This window comes from Mytilus trossulus, chromosome 5 (genome assembly GCF_036588685.1).
Source record: "Mytilus trossulus isolate FHL-02 chromosome 5, PNRI_Mtr1.1.1.hap1, whole genome shotgun sequence".
Classification (NCBI taxonomy): Eukaryota; Metazoa; Mollusca; class Bivalvia; order Mytilida; family Mytilidae; genus Mytilus; species Mytilus trossulus.
Window position 1 is genome coordinate 25,722,789 of NC_086377.1, and position 19,397 is coordinate 25,742,185.

The following is a 19,397-nucleotide window of genomic DNA, read 5'->3' on the forward strand; positions in this document are numbered from 1 at the left end:
CTTCACTATGAATACCCCGGCTGGTGAGACAGGTAAAGAGAGCGGACCACCTCCAAACTGCGCATCGATCCTCTGTAAATTTTGATTTTGATCTTGATCAATATGGATCACGAGTATGTTCTGAAATCGTTTAAATGTTACCCTGCTAATATCTTCACTAATGACATCATATATGCCACTATTAAACTCACTACACTTGTAAATATTACAGTGTCCAAGTATGGTACATTTGCTATTTACATCAAAGATGGTGTGGTATACCATTTACACAAGATTTTATTTTGTTTGGAAATTGATCACGAATGTACAAAGGTGACCCTCAAAACCATATTTTTCTCTGAATTAAACAAAAAATATATATATAAACAATACAAGATTTTATAAAGGAGAATGAAGTTTAACAGCATTGATTGAAAAAAATCATTATATTTTGGAGAAAAATATATCAATTAAAAAAAAATGTTTTGATAAATTTAATCAAGCTTGGTACATTTACCATGAGGCTTTACTGGATAATTTGATGGATTACCAACTATACAAAATTACCAGACATGTAGCTTTTTCTGATGAGTTGTTTTATTTAGAAATTTTTAATTGATTATATTTACATACGTAAATGTTTAATTATACGATAAGTTATAACAAAAACCAAATTTTACGCCACCAGAACTGCATTTCGTTAATTAATGTCTCTTCAGTGATGTTCAACGCCCCAAAAAAAAATACGAAGTTGAAAGACAGATGCTTTATCACTCAGATATTGTTAAAATACTACAACATTTGTACTTTCAGGATCACAAACTTAAGAGAGATGACGAAAGAGATATCGATAACAACAATAACAGTTCAATAAGCCTGAATGAGTCTGCAGAAACTCTTGATAATAGTGCTTGCAGCACCAGCAGTAGCAGCAGAAGACAGTTTTATAACAGTCTAACAAAAAGAAGGCCGCCATTAAAAAAAACTAAAAACCAGTGTAAATAAAGCAGTGCAAACTATATCAATGGGTGAGAGTGAGAGTGAGAGTGAGAAGGCACCGAATAGATGTAGGATGTGTGGTATTGAGCAGGAGAGTGAGGATGATATAGCGACTGATTCGAGGTGGATTGGATGCGACTTTGTTAGTACTAGTGGAGAAGAGAGTGAATGTGGATATTGGGTACATGAGAAATGTATGGGTTTGTATGTTGTGAGTGGGAGAGATTGTGAGACAAAGAAGGGGAAGAGAAAGAGTGGAAGAAGTGGGGATGTGGATGTGAACAGATTGTTTTATTGTCCAGAACATAGAAAGTAAAAATAAGAAAATAATAGCATTCAGTGCATTATATTGTGACAGCATGCATCTAAATACCTTTTCAAGTCTATCTTGATTTCTACAAACTCTAAACCATCTTTCGTCGGTGGGAATTCCTGGAGGCATCCACATTTTTGTTCTCATATTCTTAGCCTCAAGGATGAAGTCCCCTCCTTCCCCTTTGATGGGATGTCCAGTAGAAGAAAAAGAGTAGTTGTTGTCAATTAAAGTTTTAACACCCGGTGGCATAGTCACTTGCATAATTGTGTCTCTTGGTAGTTGGTCATATTTAATGAATACAATAGTGGTGCAAATTTCATCCGTGACGCCAGAATTAGAGATGAGTTATTTCGCCTCACAGCAGCTCTAAAGAGGTCAAGACTGAGGAGGTAGGTGAAAGTGACTTCAGAAGTAAAGAGGAAATTTTCGTTTTTTAGATCAGCAAACCAACCAAAATATTCTTGAACTGAGGGTGATACTTTATTTAGTTTACAGAACTCGCAATATTTGAAAATTAGTTCATCGGCAAAACCAAATAGTGCGATCTCTATCATTTGCATCGCTTTATGGTGGTCTGTTGTCATTTGGAAGCAAGTGTGTGCCCTAATGGTTCGGAATCCCAACATATTTCCCAATTCTTTAAGAAAAACATGCCAAAGCAATTTAAAACAACCTTTCGCCATGTTTATTTCAATATGACCCAGTCCGTGTACAAGCAAAAGCTTACCAAATGTTCTACTCTCATTGATATCAAATTCATGGTGGCTTTCTTTGATATGCTTTTGAAAGGCAGATTTATTGGTATAATCGCAATTACAATGTTAACAAGTGAACGATTTATCCATAAGTCTGGAGCCCAATATATAAGGCGAACCATCGCAACCGGCTATTGACCATTGCCTTGAGGCACAAGTTGTCTCTATAATCCGGGTCAACACATGTTTCACGGAGGTATACGAACAAGGGTTTTTCATGATTGGATCCCCTAAAACCAATGAAGACGGCTGTTTACTACATGTGTCATTGATAAATTGGTATTTGTCAAATGATTTTTTGACTTCAGCTTTCCTGTAAACAGTAGACTCACTTGACAGATTCTCCCTCACCAAGTCAGGTTCGGCCCAAATAGCATTTATTCTATTAGAAATAAATTCTGTTCTGTAATCGCGAAATACGTTATCACAATACTGTTGAAAATGTTCTATCAGAAGGGAAATTTCTAAAGTAGTTTTGTTATACAGCCATGAAGAAGGACAGAGTTCCGGAAGATTTTGAAAAGTTGTCGGTGAATTTGGAAATATATGCAGAAGGTTTGTAATTACACTAGCTGTACTCTTGTAGTCAAAATTTACTCGCCAATTTCTTTGTAGAACCTGATTATTATCACAAAATGTGAAAAGATCTTTATCCGGTGCTACAGTATTTTCAATATTACTTCGGTGATTTAACCAATTGAGGATAAAAGAATAGCTACCACTTGGAGAAACGGCGTTGTGGGTGTCGCAAACACTCTTACTTCCAGTTAAAAAATATGTCATCAAATTTAAATTAAAGGAAAACGGAAAAATTACATTGCTAGTACAAGGAGTTGTTCATACAGTTTGACAAAATATAAAGTTGTTCGGTTATCCAAAGAAAATGAATCAATGCAACAGAGAGATTTCATAAATTCAATAATATCTTTATTTTGTTCATTTAACCATTTATCTGGCTGATAGTTCTCGAAAAAGTCATCATTCTCATAATGTTGAGAAGCTCTCTGAAATTAAGGATTGGCGCTTCTTTTTGCCTATCATCGACACTAATCGAATCAAATCATCATCCTCGATGACATCATTCTCAATTAATTCTAATGTTGTTTCAACGTAATGGCTACTGTATTTCGAACGCTTTTCTTTTGGCGGTACAACGAAGTTTTCATACGCTTAACTGCTACAAGCGGTACATAGGTATACAGCTCGATCAGATAAAAAAACCCTTTTCTACTAAAATATCATCCAGTTGTTTAGCGATTTTTCTTGCTGACCTTTTATGTATTCCGTGTCTTTCGAGAACTCCTCGTGTTTTTTACAACTGCATTGTGGTTTTTTCTGTCAAAGCAATTAAAAAAAATCAGGAACGAAAACACAAAAGAAAACTTATTTTATACGCATTTATTTGTGTCCACAAGTCCTAAATGTGCATGAAATATTTGCCACTGGACATAAAGCACGCAAAAATCATGTTATGATGTTACACTATTGGTTCAGGTTAGGGTGAAGGTTGGCGCCTATTAAACCGTTTAAACCCGCTGCATTTGTTTGCACCTGTCCTAAGTCAGGAACCTGCTGTTCAGTGGTTGTCGTTTGTTGATGTGCTTCATAAGTGTTTCCCGTTTCTCGTTTTTTATATAGATTAGACCGTTGGTTTTCCCGTTTGAATGGTTTTACACTAGTAATTTTTAGGGCCCTTTATAGCTTACTATTCGGTGTGAGACAAGGCTCCGTGTTGAAGAACGTACTGTGACCTATAATGGTTTACTTTTATAAATTTTGACTTGGGAGTTTTCTCATTGGCACTCATACCACATCTTCTTATATCTATTGAAAGTATATAAAGCGCGCATGTGTTTGTAATATAATTTGGAGCGGCTATTTGTCCGTCCATTGCAATGCGCATGTAATTTATGTGGAAGTGCATAGTGCATTTAATATGATCTTATTCAGCACTACCAGCCGTTAAGTAGCCCGCGAAGTGGAATATAAGGGGAAAGGGGGAAATCCCTCCTTGAATTTCTTAATAAGATTTATATGTAGTGTTGTTGATTTTTTTTGGGGGAAGGGGGGTGATTATATAGAAAAATCTGCCACCTCTCACTCATAATATGGAGAACTGGATGTTAAGGGTTCTATAAGTTTAAACATATTTATTTATAGTGGATTGGACAACAAGTTATTACAACTTATATTAATCCCTTTCCACTTTGCGGATGCGAGTGCTACCTTGAAGCGGCATTAGCCTACTCATTTTCGAAATCTACAAGGGAGAGCGGGGATCAAACCAGGAACCTTTCCGTTTGTAGTCCGATGCGCTAAATACTACACCACGGCTCTCAATTCTGTTTCATGCATAATAATTTTGTACCTTTTTAAGCTAGAGCAAATCCTTTACATTGACTTAAAATGCACGAGTGAATGACGACCCAAGTTTGGTTTACAAGTAATTTCTTCCCTCATCTTACAACGTGAATCCATAGATAAAGAAATACATATGGAATATATATGATTTTTTTTCTATAATTATTTGTTATCCACATTGGACTATATACTAGTATGAAGAAGATTTCAAATACCAGTAACAACATTGGGGCCTAACAATAAAGATTACAAAACATTCATTTTTAAATGTACATATATATAATTTGCGACCCCCTGGTGCGGCTGAAGATAATATTACACACACACACAAAGTGACATGCACATTGTATTGGAGGACAAATAGTCCTGGTACTATTCGTCAGGCTAGCAGGACGAATAACAACTGCTAATATTATTTGTATACGAATATCATTTATCAACGATGTTTTATAAGCGTTTTGATATCAGGACAACTACAGCTTATCTTTTCCAATTGAAATAAATTGTGATCGCTTGGAAAAATTATATATCACATAATTTTCATTTGATTTATGTTTTTATCATTTGATATACTTGTATATATACTTGATAATATTTATGTTTAATTAAAGTTATATTTAATGACATATGACTTAAAAGTATTAAAAACTATTTTAAAATATATCAATGGTTATATTTTGTCAAGCTCGCACTCCATACATTCCTAACCCAAATATTGTGTATTGACGGAAAATTGTGTATCTCTCACCGGCATCGCATCAGCAACTATATATGCACTTCCTGTCGATAGTCTATGGTGTGAAGATGTCGGTCATGAAAGAACAGACAAAATAATGGTATTTTATTCAAGTAAAATGGCGTTTTATAGTCCCATTTTTTTTTTAAATTGCAAGTAAAACGATATGCACGCACCAAATGCAGCTACTGTCAGCAAAATCCTGATATACAACATTTTACACGGTCCATGAACTTAAATACTGGGGTTGTAAAAAAGTGCGCGAAATTCATTTGAGTTAAAGAAGAGAGATAGAATGGGTTGATACGCCAATTGGGGTATACGTAGATACTTCAATTAGGATACAATACCCCAGTTGGGATATAATATCCCAATTAGGAATATTCCAAACCTGTAGAATAGTCAAATTATATGTTTGAGTAAAACTATTTAGGATGCACATTAAAAAGTCGCTATGTAAATGTATGTGTTGACTTGAGTTATCATTGATATGTTCATTATTTTAAATAGACTGTGCCTGTCGCAAGTAAGGAGCCTGTAATTCAGTGGTTGTCGTTTGTTTATGTGTTACACATTTGTTTTTCGTTATTTTTTTTTACCTAACTGAGGCCGTTAGTTTTCTCGTTTGAATTGTTTTACATGGTCTTATAGGGGCCTTTAATAGCTGACTATGCGGTATGGGCTTTGCTCATTGTTGAAGGCCGTACGGTGACCTAAGCTATATTTTTTAATGTTTGTGTCATATTGGTCTTTTGTGGATAGTTGTCTCATTGGCAATCATACCACATCTTCTTTTTTATATGTATTATACGAATTTTTAAATATAATTTTTTGAATACTGCGGCTTTTCTACCTCAAGTAGAGATTACCGTAGCTGTATTTGGCACAACTTGATCCTCAATGTTGTTCACTATCGTACTCTATTTGGCCTTGTCACATTTTTTTTATTCGAGCTGATGATTATTTTGTAGACTAAATGTGCGTCTGGCGTAAATATAAAATTTAAATTTTGGTTTCTATGGCGAGTTTATTCTTCACAATAATCATATATTTTTTAAGAAGGTTAATTTTATATCGTTACCTGTGATTTAATATATAAACTTATACAAGTGTGTAAGATGTGTTCTTTTTTTTGGAAAAAAAAACCCTAGAAAAAGCTTATTATTTTCCTTTATTAAAATGAGCCCAAGTTGTAGTTCACTGGTATGGCTTCATAATAATACAGGAAGTTAAAGGTCTACTAAAAGGGAAATGTGCCACAAGAAGCCACTTATCAATATTAACAGTTCTTATCAATACGTATGTTAAATACTAAACTATATTCAATGACAATGAGTTGTTTGTTTAACAGTAAATTGAAGGATTCTTATCTTCAAAAATAAAAATTACTTGTGGTCCAGCTATGTACTAAATTTCTAACTTTGACTCAAATTAAGTAAATTGTTGCTGTTTAATTCGCCTCTGCGTCATTAAAAATGAAACAAAAAACATGCATCAGTAGAACACCAGCATGTATACTCTTTATTGTAGTGATTTGTATCTAAAAGGACATTTTAAGAATAGATGGTGGGTTGAACCTGGTTCTGTGGCACGCCAAACCTACCGCGTTAATGACAATATTACATGACAGGACCTCAATACAAATAATTGGGAGACCATATAAGAACAGAGAAACACGCAATTAATAGCTAACAAAGTGTACCAGGTTTTTGAAATATAAAACACCAGGCGCGCGTTTTGTCCACACGAGACTAACCAGTGATGCTCCGATGAAAAAAGTTCGAAGACCAAAACAAGTACAAAGTTGAAATGCATCGCGGACCAAAAGTTATAAAGGTCGTGCCTAATACGGTTAGGGATAAGAACTTATGAGGTTTTCTTTTATCTACAAAATAAGAAAAGATCAATTCATTAAACATCTAGAACTCTATAGAACTTTTGAATTGCAATATATGTCCAGGTAGCCTTTTCAAATGACTCCAAAGAGTGAGAGGTTCAAAAAGAATATATATTAACATAATACAGAATTAATGATTTCAAAGGGGCTTTGGTTTAGAGACAAAACAATCCCAGTGTATACAAGCAATCCTCGATGCATGGTAAATGAAAATAAAAATCATTAAAAAGAACGTATCAAAAATGTACGCTATTCAAGAGGATGGACAAATTGAACGTGCATTATATTATTATGGATGCATTGTGCACAAATCGTACCGAGAACGCCTACGTGTTGATAGAAAAGTGACTAATAATTATACAGATCGCAGAATTGTTATGTGCCATCCTACGTATTTCTATGCTGATAGGAACATATGTTGCTACAGTTGCATCCTGATCAAAATGTTTCAGAAAGTCACATACAAGTATGAATCAAGAGTTCACAGACAGGACATAAGGTTATGCAATGTCCTAACGGCTGGATATGCCTGCATTGCAAAAAAACATAATTAGTCTCGGGTACTAGAGTTACAGCAATTCCTAAGAAAAGAGAAGCCAAACCAAAAGTACAGAAAAAAATCAAAGCCTGAAAGGCTGTAAAAGCAATTGCTGCCATGTTTATGTTTTGGGGACTTTTTTTTCATCCATAAGAATTAAACATGACAGGAGTGTTGTCTAGTGAGAATTAAGAAGGTTTTAACTTTATATCAATTAAAGACTTTAGCAGAAAGTCATTTTTAATATGTTTTATATTTCACAAGGAGACAACACGTTTACCAGGCTAAATTTGGGGTCAAATATACATGTGCTGAAACATATAACTCCAAGAGAAATTATTATGGATTATCCCATAGTAGTGTTTGTAACTGGTCAATAATTTCCTTTATTGATTTAATTTTCATAATTAATTTAAATTTAACACTTCAGTTAAAACATTTCAACTTTCCAGACGCAAATGTTGAAAAACGGGAAAGAAACAATATATTTTACAAGACATAAACATGTAAAAAATAAATATATATTTCAGCTGACTAAAAATATTTTCATAATGTTACTTTGTCATCATTTCTTAAAAACTAAATCCCAAACATTATTGCTCAGTTGATATGTGTCATTCTCATGCGGTACGAGATAACTATAATTCTCATGCAATCCCGAAAAGAGGGGCCATCACAGACAAACATGACATCAAATCGTCATTATACGAACAAGAACAAACAGCTCTAAGTTGCTTTGATATTTATCCAATTTTCAGGAAACATTGTGAAAATGATCTTCAATATTTCGAAAACATGTGAAATAAAATTGCAAACACGGTGGACCGTCGAGGGTCAACAAACGTAGTAGACTCGTCCATTGGAAAGACGAGGATAATGGTTTCATCATTTGTCATGCATACCCAGTTTTGAATATGATATCCAAAAAGGATGTACTTTTTTTAATCTATGAAACTAGAAAATTCCAAATTGTAAATATCTCTTCATCTGGACTTGGCATCTATCACGTTTGGACGGGTCCATTTCATTAGTAAGGTGATCGATAAATCTTACGGAGTATGACAAAAAAGGAAAACAAACTTATTGTTGTGTTTTTAACAAGGGTTTCGTTCCTCCAAATTATTTGCGCAAACAAATCAACAAAATAGGACAGTTAACTTTGTCTATTTTTAGATTACAGGTAATCATTTGACACTACGTATAACCTGATAACCTGTGTAGTGATTTTGATTTTACGATAAATTTATGAATGAACGACAACTTTATGAATGAACAAGAGCACCTGACCTGACCTCTTTCTTAAAAAAAAACACCAATTAAACATATAAAACCGTATATTATAAAAGATAATTCAGTCAAATTTTCAATACTAATCAACAACTGAAATGATTCCATATTTTGTTGAAACATCGTACGAACGGAGAACGGAATCGCAGGTATAAAAATGCATTTTTTTCACTCGGACGTCTATGTTTTTTGATAGTCAAACGGTTGTCCCCCTAAATACAAAAATACATCTACAAGAACGTATGCTGAAACTTCTTAAATCCACTAACGTTTTTCAAAAGTTTCAAGCTATGTATTGCATTAGAAAACATACATAGGTGTTTAAGAATGACAGACCAGGAGCCTGTTTAACAAAATACTATGGCTTGATCTGGGCGGAGTCTCTGATCTGGGTCACAAAGATGGCCACACGCGACGGCATGAAAGCAATTGCTTTAAAAACTAAACCAAAGGCCAAAAAAAAATCAAATAGTTATCAAAGGTACCAGGATTATAATTTACTACGCCAGACGCGCGTTTCGTCTACATTGTCCTAGCTGAGTTGTCAACTTTTTTTTTAAATCAGCATCCACTTCCTTATGGAAGGAAGGTTAAGAGTGTGATGTATTTTTACTGTCTACAAACTATATTTTCTTATTGCCCATCGTAGAAGACAAACCCTCCTCTATATTATCATGACGCCTTGGCGGAGAACAAAATTCTTTTTAACACGATAAAAGCCTTATCTTTTAGGCGAACTAACCTATGTTTAAGCCTACCAGATATAGCTTCCTTTTCAACACTCTTTAAAACTTCAATTGTAGTATCCTCTAAAGGTAATTTCAACTGAGTTGCTTTATCTGAATTGCCAGTATTCTGTCCCGAAGGCAATTCAGAAGTTATGACATACTAGTAATCTACTTCAGTCTCCTCTAAAAAAAAATATATTTTAAATTTAGCTGTTAATTTATGCAGACAATTAGTCCATTTAATTGGATCAGTGGATCCTGTAGCTCCTTCACATAACAGACATAATCTTTTTTCTTAAATAGAATGATGTAAAAAAAAAAAAAGGTAATGGTAATGAATGCTTAAACGTTTTACCAAGTTTTATTTAATGAAGGCTGTTTAACAGCTATAATACATAAACATTATTGTTCACATTAATGAATTTTCTGTTAATTTCAGTCCAGCTAGTTAATAACAACCAACATGATGCTTGCACCAACAAGATTGTCACATTGAAAATTGAAAATGGACAACTGTATGCTGAATTAGGTCGCCTTCAAACAGAAAACACCACCCTAAAGGCAAACATCCGTCAGCAAAATTCTGAAAACATTGTTCATGCCAGTAACCGTAATATGCATTCTTATGAAGTTAAGACCCAACCTTCTATTGCGTCGGTGTCTTACAATATCTTTTGTATCAAACGCATTTGGTGGAAGGACATCTGACAAAATTTTGACAAAAATCAACATGGAGAGCAGGTGCTGGCTGATTATGGGTTTTTATTATCCGAAGAACTTGCCAACAAAAGTGCAACACTTGTTATACCACCATTCACTAAATAAATGCCAAAGAAGTAGAACAGACCCGTAAAATAGCCCATGTCAGAATCCATGTTGAAAGAGCAATTCAGAGATTAAAAAAACTTTAACCTTCTTAGTTCAAACATGAGTATATAAATGGAAGTTTTTAACGACCTTGACTGGCTATACAGCCCTTGCACGGTCGAGTATGAGTTTGGTTCATCATTCTTATTGCATTGTTACCATTTGTTCTGCAATTTGTAATCTCCAACCCAAACTCGTGTCCTAAAAAAATCTTTTACAGACTTGTATATACATGCATAGTTATTTGGTAATAGAAAGTTGTTTATTGCAAAATCAACAGGCTGTAGTGAATATATGATGTATTACCGATTAATGTATGTCATACAATGTTAAAGTCTGGTTACAATCATGAGCATAATAGTTTTTATTAATGATGCGTTAACAAGAATTTCTATTTATTCCACATGAACAAAGAAGCTAGTTACAAAATCTATATATTATAATAAACATATTAACAGATAAAACATTATATACAAGCTATTCTTTTTATATTCAAAAAGTAGTTTTAGCAAAATTGGTTCCAAATATTCTTTATTATAGATATATATGTTGTAAAGTTTTCATTTTTTTTAATAATTATTACATTTATAAGTGTACATTCCAGCTTTTGATAATGCAATATAATCATGTGTGATTGTAACATTGATGCCCATTTTTATCATCAATACATATGTATTGCATAAATACAAGATGTTGATTGAAATGTATTAATTGTAATTCAATTGGTATTGTTTGTTTGTCTATATTTCACAGCAAGCACAAAACCACTTTCCTCTTGGTTTACGTCGTATGTTTACACATTTGTAATTGAACCATTCGTAAGGTCATTGGTCAGCATCACACCTTTTCATTCAGCCATACGTATGGTTCTGAACAAATACACCACGATTTCTCATTAAAATTGGTGTTGTTGTCGATCCTGTCATTGTTGATGTTGGCTCATTTTCAAATTCACGTACTATTACCATGCTTGCTTCAGGTTGACATTTGGTATATACAATTATGGTCCCATTCAACTGATTTGGCTGTGACTCTCTCATAAAGTCTTGGATGGTCTCGTAAGTGGTGGAGAGCTCTAAGGTATTCCCACATGTGTGTGGTACTGGAACACGCAACATTCCCGAACGAGTATTGAAGGTAACAATAATGTCGTCTCTTGGAAAAACATCTGATCCAGTAATGAATACCAGGAAAAGAACAAGATCATCACTATTCAGTGAGTACAATAAGTCTTTTAAGTAATATAGTGTGTTAGCCTCTTGAGGTCTTCTTTGTCACTATGTAGCTTATCCACTACTGTCTGCGGTGTTGGGTTTAAGTTCTGGTACAAGGTTTTTAGGTCTGATGTTGTAAGAATACTCCAAAATGAGTCCATATGCAGAGATGGTATTCCTTGCCGAATATGTGTACATAGAAATAATGGTTTTATAGCTATTTCTGACCGTGCAAGGTTCACCATCAGTTGTCGGAAGGTATTTGCCTTGGGTAGAACAGAAACACCAAATATGATGAACATGTCTGTTAAGTGGTTTATCATCCTTGGGGTTAGCTTATTTTAACAATCTTCTAGAGCTGTTTTTGATACCTGTCTCTCGAAATCTGTAAGATACATTAATAAGTCGCTGAGCAAATTATTTGTGAATTTTTGTCCTGTGACTTATCACTTTATGTCCTGTGATTTTTTTTCCTGTGATTTTCTGTCCGTTCACCTTAAACTATAGGCTAACTATGATTAACAATTCCTAACTATAAATGGACAAAGGTTCAATGGATGGTTCCTCGTAATATATACAGACTTCTTGTATTGTAAATTTCACTGCCCATCATCCCGGATCATCTGAAATACACTTATGTAAAGAAGCAGCAGTTTTTAATGGTCTTGTATGTACATTTGATAGGGGTGTGGCATTGCATACTTGGTTGATTCCCATCTAATAAATATGTAAATATTATAAAGCCGATTGCATTTGTAATTACTGAGGGAAAAGAAGTTTGTTTAATAATTTGTTTGATGTGTTTACATGCATTTTAATAAGAATCATTGGATAACATTCATAGTCGTGATATGTTATAAGGGCATATCTACAAAATATGTCTTGTTGATGTCTAAGTGCTCAAAGTACTGCAATTTTAAAGCTGCATAGCATAAATGGAGGAAACAATCAGTGTATTCTTAACAGTAATGCGTGTTTGGACACGTCCTACAGCAAGTTTGAATGAAGAGCTAATGAGACCGATATATAGATCGGAAGTATTATTTACTTGGGAACTGACAACGACAAAAATGTTTACTTCACAATGTCAAAATAATTAAATTTTGGCACTGACAACGACAAATTAATTCACCTGCGTGACATGTTAGGGTCGGTCGGAGGAAGCTAGTGCCAAGGATGACGATATTTCTTTTCAATGTCACACTCTACATTTAAGTATGAAAGGGACGACAGTATATTTATGTTTAAAGGCACATCTTTTAGAACTAATGACTTTAAAAATCATCATTATCTATCACCAAGATAAACAGTATAACTTTAAGTGTAGAGCCAGACAATTCGTTACTTTGATATGTATCTAAACTCTTGACTGTGAGCATCCATTCTTTTGAGCGCCATGGAACTCGTTGTTTGTCTCATGACAGTTGATTTAAGAATGACCCCCCATTACAAGTCAAACACGCATGACCATTCGTACAACGTGACAGTATGCATCCTTTGTAACCACTTAAATTGCTACATATGTTATATGATGGGATTTGTACTGTTACATTCATCTAAATATGGAGTCTGTGTTGTTGCTCTGACATCGTCACTACATGAGCTACAAAACTTAGAGGAATACCCAGTCTGGTTCAGATCTAAATATTCCTGAAATGAAAAAACAAATATATATATGAAGATGAAGAAATGTTCTTAACACTGATTTAAACGTTGCAGTCTTGTAATTAACTGCTCTATAGGCTTACATGCAAAACAGCTGATCTTTGAAAATAAAAATATTAAAAAGGCTACATAGAATTTGTATGTTCAAATCATGTATGTACTTATTAAGAAATAATTCTTTCATGCCATGATTTATGCTCACTTTAACAAGGGAAGGTATTATATTTATTATATTAGCAGTTTATTTTCTATCGTCTAATGTTTGACTCTCCCTCTGGTATTTTTCGTCCCTCTTTTACAAAATTTGGGAATCTAAGGATTTTCCTACCCCAGGAGTAGATTACCTTAGCCGTATTTGGCACAACTTTTTTGAATTTTGGGTCCTCAATGCGCTTAAACTTTGTTTTTGTTTGACTTTTTAACTATTTTGATATGAGCGTCACTGATGAGTCTTGTGTAGACAAAACGCGCGTCTGGCGTTTAAAATTATAATCCTGGTACTATTGCCACAATATTTTAACGTTTGCTGGAGCTAATCCCTTAACCGACAATTCAAACTTGAGATACAGCTGTTTACTCTCTTTGAAATTTTTTTTCGAATGATGGCTGGAAAAGTTAAGGTTCACCTGTAGGTAATATAATTTTAAAGAAAGAACAGCAAATTCAAATGTACTCGTGGTTTATCCTGGGTTTTCTTCTGGTAAATGTAAACTACATCTGTTTGTTTGCCTCTTGAGTAGCGATAATGTAATGGATCTGTGTGTTGCTTAAAATTACTAATCACCGGATGCAGCCAATCTCTTATATTGTACAAGTATTTTATTTCGGAAACATCTGAAATGCTCTTCCACAGTGAGCAAATAGTTTCATCTTTAATGTCCGGGTTCTCTTTTTCAGATGCTGAACCAACTTTTTGTTAAAAGTCTTCTGCTCTTTGTGGAGAAAATGTCTAGAAATTTACTATCTAATTTTCTTTTGTATTCTGCAAATTTCTCAGACTGCCAGGATGGTTTGTGTGTAATAAATCTATCTGCACATTCCTCATCTGATGACATATATTTATTTTCTCAAGCAGGTCTTATCTTTGCTCTCTTAAATAGACTTTTCATAGCTATCAGGACAAAGTTTTGTATATAAGCCAGATGCGCGTTTCGTTTACAAAAGACTCATCAGTGACGCTCAAACACCAAAAAGTTAAAAAGGCCAAACAAAGTACGAAGTTTAAGAGCATTAATATTTTTGTTTTCTTGGCAGCGTCTTTCCTTCTTCCAGGGGATCCATGATGACGATGATTTTACTTCTGATATCAAAGATCTGAATATTCATACAGAGAATGTTATATATGATAAACATATTTTATGCTGATAATATATAGTGAAAAAATACTAACAAATTACATGCATATATATGTATATGTACCTTATAAGTTAGCAGGTGGTACCAGGATTATATTTCAGTACGCCAGACGCGCGTTCCGTCTGCATAAGACTCATCAGAAACGCTCGTCAATGTTTAAATGACCTTATCATAGTTTAGGTAGTTTAAACATAGCTATATATAGATTGGGAAACAAGTTATTACAACTTAAATTAGTCCCTTTCCTCTTTGTGGGTGCGAATGCCCCTGCTCTTTTTTGAAACCTACAGGTTGTAATTTTTGTGCTCGATATACGGCTCTCTCTTAATATTAGTCTACCATTTAATTATCGTCCTCATCGTTTAAAATGTTGAGAAATGACCAACTCGTAATTCCGGACTTATTAAGTGAAAATCTAGTAGAAAACAACAAGATATGATGCAAAGACATGACACAAACAATGCATTACTACAATTGTAAGTGAGAAGCACACACACAAACACATGTATACTATGCTATGATGTTTTAGGTAAACTGAAAAGACTGGGGCTAAGCCAAACTGCAAATAAAATGTCCATTTAAAGTTAAAATCTGGCAATTTTTTTTTTTTACTAGTATCTAAGCTATATATTTGTCTTTGATTACCTTGCACGTTTTTAATTACTTTATTTGAGATGTGTTCCTTAATGCTATACAACATTCTACCTTAAATGGACATGATAACTAATTTGAATTGAACCTAACTTTTCTTGCATATTTAGGACGAGAACAAGTTCACAATAACTTCAATAAGTAGGTCTTATCAGTCATAATAGAGAACGTAAGGGATGATAGTCTGGGAAATTTCGACTGCCACTGAAAAATGAGGGTTTATTGGATAGGGACAAAACATTTGCCTTACAACAGTCCACCTACGGGCCCTCAAAGAGTTATTGTAAGGGTTTTTAACGTGCAAAGAGCGTTGTTTCATGTAGACACAACCCTCTGTTTACGTTTTTTGTTTTTTGTCCATGTATTTATGAGTTTTGAACAGCGGTATACTACTGTTGCCTTTATTTACGATAAGTAATTATACTAAAAACTTACAATTGCTGATATACAGGGTAATTGTCTCATGGAAATGATTACCACATCTCGCTATATGGTTAAACATATATTTTAAAAAAGAATTAAACAACTATCAATGCATATGTGTGCTCACACTTTTTATTTATTTGAAATTACATGTATCATATTTTAATTTTTTATAATAACCCTTAAAAGAGTTTCATCTTATGTGTCTAGGTTCTCTGTTTCAGATGCTGAACCAATAGTTATTTTTGTAAAAAGTCTTCTGCTCTATGTGGAGCAAATGTCTAGAAATTCACTATCTAATTTTCTTTTGTATTCTGCAAATTTCTCAGACTGCCAGGATGGTTTGTGTAATAAATCTATCTGCACATTCCTCATCTGATGACATATATTTATTTTCTAAAGCAGGTTTTATCTTTGTATATACATTTTCAATCTGTTCACTTTTCATGATATAGTTCATCAAGACTCTGTTGATAGAATGATCTATGTCTCCACTAAAGAATTTAATGCCATCGCTACGACAATCTAATATGTCTTCACTCCTTTAACATTCAGCTGTATTTGATGCAACACTTCCCTCATAGTGCGGTGACAGAAGAGTAAAAAGTCGTCTAGATATATGAGTTTAGGCAGTTTTAGTAAAATCCAATTGGCTGTTCCGAGAATTTCTTTTCTTCTAAATAATGAACTTGTTTTCATTTTTTCTACAAATTCCTTCTTTTACTCCTTCACTTTGTAAGTCCCTTGTTCCAATGTGAATGAGGATGTTTTTTGCATTGATAGTTGTACCATTTTTTTCAATAAAGCTGGTACATGTATTTGCGCCTCCGCTTATAAACCGTTTGACGGGTTTTTGTTTTGGAGTAAATCGGTTTGGTTGAATCCTTCTTAATATTGAATCACTTAAAATAAGATAATCACAATTTATTTTTGGAACATCCCGGTTGGGTTCCTCAGCATTTTGTCGATCAGAAATAATTTTGTGTTGGTCTTTATCATTTGTTACAAAATTAATGCCAATTTGTGGTTTAGTCGGGGTTTCCTTGTGATAAAAAAACATGTTTTGGACAATTGTCGCTATATAATCAATTATTTCTAGTAACTGACTCAGAGCTTTTGGTAAAGGCGGTATTCAATTAGTGTATCTTGGCAAATTACAACAATGAATGCAATAACTGACGAAAGACCCTATCAGTTTAACATAAAGGTAATTACTCACAGTGGATTACAGCAGTAGTCAATTAAGGGAAGAATATACCCATTGTAATATGTTTTCCTTGCATTTATATCTAAAAATTTCTTTATTTTAGAAAGAAGGTATATTCTGGATGATAAATTAGCACAAACTTGGTTAATTTGATTTTTGGTGGAAGAAGACGTCAAGTCTTTTGAAGACATTAGGGGCTGTAACACAACACTAGTTTGCTGGAGCTGATCCCTTAACCGACAATTCCAACTTGAGAAACAGCTGTATATTCTTAAAATAACATTTTCTTCTGCCTTTGTCAGTCCTCGATAGTACTACGTTCTTGCAGAACTTCATTTGTTGTGTGAAATGTTCCCCGAAACTTTGAGTGCAACTAAATTCTGTTTCAATAAAGATGGTCTTCTTCGAATGATTTTTCTAAAATTTGACATGTTATACGTTTTTTCCTTTCAGAATGCCAGTTATCAGATTGAGATTGTTTAATTGTTGCAGATGCTATTTCTTTGATTTTAATTTCAGAAATATTAATGTGTTTTTCTAGAAAGTCACTTTGCAGTACAGCTAGATCTTTAACAGGAACATCATCTGTTACATCAATAGCCTCTGGTCCATAAGATCTTCTAGCCTTTTTTGAACAACTAATCGTTAATGATCTCATCTTTCACTTCCAACGCTCTTGGTGTGTATCATATTTAGCCTTATATCTAGTACTGTTGGCTAGCCTTATATTACTACGCTTAACATGTCGTTTGAAAAAAAAATCCTGGTTGGGTAGCTGTTGTTTTTTGCCATACTTTAGGAGACCACTCTGGTCCAAAGTTCATTCGCAATCCTCCACCAAAGCACCTCCCATGCCATGAACCTCAATTGCATACGTTATATAACTTTCCGCCTTCAAACTTACACCGTATGTGCATCCAAGATTCTGCCAGATTGGTTGTGTTGTTACCCAACCAGCGATCAACCTTTTTCACTAATTCGAGACAAAAAAGTACATACATCTTGTATAATGTACTGTTCAACATCACTGTAATTTATGCGAGTACCTTTACGTGTCTCCTCTTGTGCCTCAATGGATGTTCCCTCAGTCCACAGTTTTGGTCTTCAAATATATCTGAACTTTCATCTGGATCTTGGAGAGAAGTCAGTATACTGTCATCTGAGGTAGTGTTGGATGATAACTTTGCTTTGCAAAAATCAGAACAATTACTGTGTTTTCCAAACACATGGTGGACTGAATTTATTATATCATGACGAAGATTGCTTACTGCCTCAGTTTTTTCTACATCCTTTTCCTTCACTTCCTTTGCTCTCATTCTGATTGCGCATCTTACAACACTGACTAACCTACAATAAATAATATGGCAGTATTAATATTAGTGCAAACAATGCATTTCATCTGTAAATTATAATTTTCCAATTAATAATGTACTGATGACACATTTAATATATCATAAATTTAATTTCAATGAGCTGGTTTCCATATGGTATACATAAAAAATAATCATGCAAGCACCCATATTCAAACAACTTCATTCATGGTTCCTTCACGCAACTCTAATTCACTATATATAGAAGCAGTAGAAAGAATATAATATATACCTGTACTTCATACTGTGAGGTATTATAATAATAAAAGAGAGTGTGTTTTATTATGTTTAAAAACAATCTTCACAGTATCATTTTTATACGTGTGCATGTCAAACAAATTTCGTTGAAGAAGGGTCTAAAAACAGCACAAACAACATTTTCCAAAAGACCAAAAAAGTGAAAAAGTATATTTAAACAAAACGCATTTGACTAACAGGTCGAACAACTGATGTTCTTAAACCCTGTTGACTGCCATTGACGATTGCCAAATAAAATTGATCACAAGATGTAACAAAATGGATCTGAATATAAATTTAATACGTCACAGAAAGAAAAAAAAATTGTTAACTTGTGGAGACGATGTTGTACCACAAACATTCGGTGTCAATATTTCTTTAGTACACCAGATCTAGATTTCGACAATATATGTCTCTTCAGTGATGTTAGGGATCGAAACGGTATTTGGAAGGCCATATAATTTACTCTCAATTTAAGATTGACTCTTGAATTTTAAGAGACAATATAGGATGAACGGATCATATAAACCGGAGGGAAAATATGTTACATGCCCAAACAAAAAATATAAACGAGTCTAAACTGAAAACTACGTTCAAACCTATGATTGCGTTGGATAAAAACCGCAATTTTTATACGTGTGCATGTCAAACAAATTTCGTTGTAGAAGGGTCTAAAAACAGCACAAACAACATTTTCCAAAAGACCAAAAAAGTGAAAAAGTATATTTAAACAAAACGCATTTGACTAACAGGTCGAACAACTGATGTTCTTAAACCCTGTTGACTGCCATTGACGATTGCCAAATAAAAT